Below are 6,084 nucleotides of genomic sequence, written 5' to 3'. Positions count from 1 at the left end.
CTTCTAGAGATTAACCATTAAAGAATGCAGCTTGATCTATTGAAATTAATTTATGAATAGTTGGTTTCATCCTTTTAAATAGTATCTTTGTTATCACGTTATAAATAGTCCAGCAAAGACTAATTCGTCTGAAGTGGCTCAGAGTAGATGGATTTTCAACTTTAGTAATTACAACAACTAAAATTTCTTTCCATCCCTCATTCATCAACCCCGGATTGAAATATATATTTATTTCATTCCATAAATCAATTTTTTATAATGCTCCAATAATTTTTCAAAAAATAATAGGATATACCATCATTTCCAGGTGATTTGATACCTCTAGCTTGACGAACCACTGCTTCCACTTTCTCCATAGCCAGCTCCTTGTTCAAACACCACTTTTTTTTTTTTTGCTAGGAATGCTAAATGCATTAATGAATAAGGAAAAGCTATTACAAACTACTAAGTGATAGAATAGTTATCACAATCCTCCTTTAACAATTTGATAAACAATGGAGGAACCATATTGCTACTCAAATATTCCCAAAGAAAACCACCATTTAATGCAACGTTAGCGCAAAAATTAGCTATATTACAATTCCTATTAACAAAATGAAATAAGATGTTGCCGAAGCCATCCAAAAATGAGAGATCCTCAAGTTCTTCATTATGTACATTCTGACTCCCTTTATCCACAGATTTTTGCAAATACTTGATGATGTTGATATTATACACTTCAATAATAATCCCTTTCGCATCCAACATCTATTCCAAGATGATTTTTCTCAAAGAAAGAAAAGCAATCAGCTCCAACAAACCACTATCCCAATGAATGCAATTGATTCCAAAAGCTAGTAAGAATTTACCTTTTGAATCTCTAAAAGCTCCACCAATCCCACCATTATTTGATCTTGTTAAAGCAGCATCAAGATTTACCTTAATCCATCCCGGTGGCGGAGGGTGCTAATGAGAAAATAGTCGATCGGGCTGGTTAGCATCCCAGTGGTCCACGAACATATTAGTATTTAATATTAATGCAAAACTAATAGCATTGGAAGAAATATAGTTTAAACTCATCTCTTGCTTTCCATGTTTGATCAAATTTCTACTTTTCCATGAGAAATATACTAACGAGCAATATAATTTTGCAATGAGCTTATTATCCATAGCTAGCCATTCCAATTGAATTTTACATTCTCTGGATGAAGAAAAAATAGGAACTAGAAATCCCCAATCCTTTAGCACGTCTATAGCTTGATGTAGTTTTAAGCAATGAACCATAACATGATCAGCATTTTCCTATCCATTACAGCCTCTAGGACATAAACTATGTCCCAACAATCTTCGGTACATCAAAAATCCATTTGTAGGGATTCCATAACTCTAGGATTAAGTTCAATTTTTTTCAGATAGTTTCCATAGTCCACCAACATGTTCTCCATATTATAAGAATGAGAAGCTAATGCAGTGATGCTCTTACCTGAGAATTTATGCCTCAATTCCAAGCTATCCTCATTTTGATTAGGAAAATTTTCAATTTGAAGAATAAGCTCCACTAGTGCCTCCCCAAAGAAGATATTTAGAAGATCCTTCTTCCAATTACCATCTATTATAAAATTCTCAAGCGATGAAAAACCAAAATTCCCTACTGCAATAAAAGTTGGCCATCTCTCTAGACATCTATCTAGAATCCATGTATCTTTGAAGATGTTTATAGACTTACCTGAGGCAATCTTCCATTTTGTAATCGGATGAAGAGATTGAGCTCCATTAGCTAAGATCTTCCAAGTGGTAGTTTAACTGCCTTTGCTAGCAGCTTCCCAAAATTTAGTACCATACTTTGCCAGCAAAGCCTTGTTAAGCAAAGAATCTTCTTCCTTTAAAAAACTCTAGGCAAATTTTGCTCTTAGGGGGCCTTCAATAGATACCACCGAATCCCTAGCCTCCTTCCTTCCAGGTTTTGCACATGTTCTCCCAATCCATATAGTGTAAACCATGAATTCCTCCTTGCCTATCCCAAATAAAACTTTTAGAAGCTTTGTCCAACTCTTTTAGAATACTCATTGGTAACAATGAATGAGCAGCCACAAAAATTAGTAATGAAGACATAACTTATTTTACCAGTACAATTCTTCCAGCTAAAGCAATCATTTGATTTCCCCATACTATAAGTTTAGTAGCATCCTTATCAAGGATATAATTGAAATCTGAAGCAACCAATCTTCTCAACACCATCTTAATTCCTAGATAAGTCAATTCATTCACAATTTTGAAGCCCCATAACTTTGATATATCTTTTTTCCTCTTCCTTTTAACGGATTTCCCAAACATAATTACATATTTTTGTTCATTAATAAACTGTCCAGTTCGGCTACAAAAGGCTGAAATAATTCTTCTAAATTTCCTCATACAGTTCATCATAGCTTGGGAAAACAAGAGGATATCATTTGCATACAAAAGATATTATACTCTAGGGGCATTTGTAGAATTTTTTATCCCCAAATTCCTTCCTCTATGACATAAATCATTTGCCAAAATTTGAGAACAAAGTATAAACAAATAGGGAGATAGTGGACGACCTCGTCTAAACCCACTATTTGCTTTTATTCCCTTTGAAATTTTACCATTGATCATGATAAAAAATTCTAGATTCTCCACACATTCCATAATTAGATTAGAAAATTTGATAGGAAATCCCATGCTATCCAATACCAATCTCAAGGTATCCCAAGCCATACTACCATAGGCTTGTTCCATATCAAGCATGATAGCCACCCATTGTTTCTTTGACATAGAAAATCTAAGTTTATTAAATAGTTCTTGAGCTAAAAGTATATGCTTAGATAGGGATCTACCTCTTATAAAAGCTACTTGCACCTCGAAAATGAGCCCACCAACAACCTTCAACAGCCTATTCAGCAACTTTTTGGCAATAATCTTGTACAAAGTACCACAAATGCTGATTGGATGGAAGCCTGAGGGAGTAATCAGATTTAGCAATTTCGGAATGAGAACCACCAGAGATTCTTTCTATTTAGAATAGAGCTTCCCTGTTACAAAGAAATGTTGTATCGCAAGCCAAAATTCATTCATTATTATGTGCCATAGTTTTTAAAAAATGAGTATGTAACACCATCTAAACTGGGAGATATGTTAGTTCCACTGTCTTTAATAACAATTTCCAATTCTGAGTAGGAGAATTTAGCTTCTAGTAGCTTACAATCTGGTCCAGAAAGAGTCTTCAATACTGGAGGCCAACCATCCAAGCTACAATTTCTACTCCATTTATTACTAAAGAAATTCATAAAATTTTCTTCAATTTCAGCCTTCTCCTCTACCATGATCCAATCTCCATTTTTTAGTTGGCAAACAGTGTTTCCCATTCTTCTTCTGTTAGCAAAATAATGGAAAAACTTAGAATTCATATCATTTTCCTGAATCCACTTCAACTTTGTTCTTTGTCTCCACCATGTGCTTATACGTGCCAAATTCACATTGAATTCATGAGTTTTTGCTCTTAACAGTAACAATTTTTCATTGGAAAGAACTTGCCCATAAGATTCTTCCAGCTGCAAATTTGTGATAATTTTTCAGTTTTTCTTTGCTCCAATAATGAAGAGCTCTCAAACCCCTTTTGTACTTAACATTATTGGCATTCATTGCATCCCCTCTAACTGGTTTATTCCAAGCCTTTAGAACAATTTCTTTTGAGGTCGAGAAAGAAGCCCAAACATCATCATGCTTAAGAAATTTGTTTTGGTGTAATTTATCATTGAAAATTATGAGAATTAAAGGACAGTGGTTGGATGCAATCCTTGCCAAATGTCTCACCACAGCACTTTGAACTTCATTCAATGCTTTAGTGTTCTAAAGACACCTATCTAGCCTTTCAAGAATACGAGCATTCCCATTTTTGTTGTTGCATGAGGTAAATTTTGGTCCCACCAACCCAACATCATGTAGATCATTTCTAGACATAAAGGCAGTCATTTCTTGCAGACCTTGAGAAAAAGAAAACTTCTTTCCACCCCTCTTCTCTTCTTGTGATAGTAAACAATTAAAATCCCCTCCCACAACCAGAGGGATCTCTTTCTCACAATTCATTTCTAATTTTTCCCACAACCTCCTCATATGTGGGTTTTTGTTGCCATAAACTATAGACAACATCCACTTCCCTTTATTATAAAAACTTAACTCTCTAATTACACATTAGGGTGAAGCATCTAGTAAAGAGAATTTAGCCAATTTATCTTTCCTATAAGTAGTCTTCACCTCCGAGTAGTCTTTCCGATAAGTAGTCTTTCCGATAAAGAGAATTTAGCCAAATTATCTTTCCGATAAGTAGTCTTCATTTCTAATTTTTCCTACAACCTCCTCATATGTGGGATTTACTAGCAGCTTTACTCTCTACAACCTTTCTCCGGTAAGTAGTCTTCACCTTCCTATTTCTTTTATAATTGACATGAACCCAAGGTCCATGCTTTGATTCTTCCCTAGGAGCATTCACACTAGAAACTCCTAGAACTCCTTCAATGGGAGCTAGGGCAAAATTGATATTATTTGAGCTTTCTTTTTCATTACACACATTGATTAGGTGACCAATTCTCCCACACTTGTAACAAAAGGTTGAGATCTTTTCATACTCAACCTTTTGAAAGAATCATCTTTCAAGCTCATCCACCCAAACACCCATAGGCAATTGCTTATTAAGCTCCAAACAAATGCATACTCTTGCAAACTCCCTTCTTCCCCATTAGAATATATCTCCATCAATTAGCAAAGGAGACCCAATTAATGAAGCAATCCTTGCAACATTAATTTCATCCCAACAAAATAGTGAAAGATTGGGCAATCTTAGCCACATAGGAGATGTTAAACCCTTTAGGGATGTTGTGGAAAATTTAGGACTCCATTTGCCTAGCCTAATAGTATGACTATTTACAAACCATGGCTCTCCTGAAATAACTTTCTCCATATACTCCTGTGAGAAAAAGGAGCATAGCATCCATCCTGAGCCAAGGATTGTTAGATGGAACTTCCCAAATTGAGACCATTGATGTCTCAATTCACCGGCTATAATCTGTACTGAAATTGCTTTACCAAAAACTTTAACCACAATGGATTTTTGAAGCTTCTCAGAATTTTCTATCATCTTTGGTTCAAATAATTTAACAGCCTTGCCATCAACTGATAAGAAAGATTCTCCCTTTGAAAGATCCACCATGATATGAGAAAGTTTAAACCAAGGATTCTACATTCTTAACAGGGATTGTTTTCAAACCTTCAACCTTCATTTGAACATTCTCCCGAACATCTAAAGTGCTTCCTCCCATCTTCTGAACTAAAGGGTCTCCCTTTCCTAAGTTCCCATTATTTCCAAAATGGTTAACAAAAATCTTCATACCATAAGATGAAGATTCAAAGTCCTTTGAATTAACATTCAAATTTGAGGAAGGCGTTTCCACAATTGAATCCAAAACCACCTGCTTCCCCTTACCGATAATTGGAGATAAAACTTTAATACGATCTGCATAGTTTTCTCTTATCACCAAAGGTCTATTGAAAGGTCATAGATTAGATCCAAACTCTAATTTAGAAGATTCTTGATTCAACAATGATTTATCAATATTCAGGTCAGCCGTAGCCCGGCCACCTAAAGAGGTAGCCGCCTGGCCAACCATCACCTCTGGCGTTGTCGCCACCATAATAGGAATTCAAATTTTTTGAACTTTCTCTCACTAGAAAATAGGTCTCTCTCTCACTAAAAAACAGGTCTCTCTCTCACTGATACCCATTTAATGAAGCAATTCAAGTTTGAGCATCACTTATCATTATCATCAATAAGACAAATAGGATTCGGCCATCCATCCAAATTACAATTTCTATGCTTCTATTTTTCTTTAAGAGATTGCAATAAAATCTCTACAATTTGGTCTTGATCTTCAGCCTCTGTCCCGTTGCCATCCTTAATTTTGTAAATACAATTTGAATTTCTTCTAGCTAATGCAAATGAGTGGAAGAATTTCAAATTTGTGTCACCATCAAACAACCACTTTACCTTTGATATTTGCTTCAACCAGGTGCTTAACCGTGCCAAGATTG

This window comes from Dendrobium catenatum, unplaced genomic scaffold (genome assembly GCF_001605985.2).
Source record: "Dendrobium catenatum unplaced genomic scaffold, ASM160598v2 fragScaff_scaffold_948, whole genome shotgun sequence".
Lineage (NCBI taxonomy): Eukaryota > Viridiplantae > Streptophyta > Magnoliopsida > Asparagales > Orchidaceae > Dendrobium > Dendrobium catenatum.
This window is presented reverse-complemented; position numbering follows the sequence as displayed.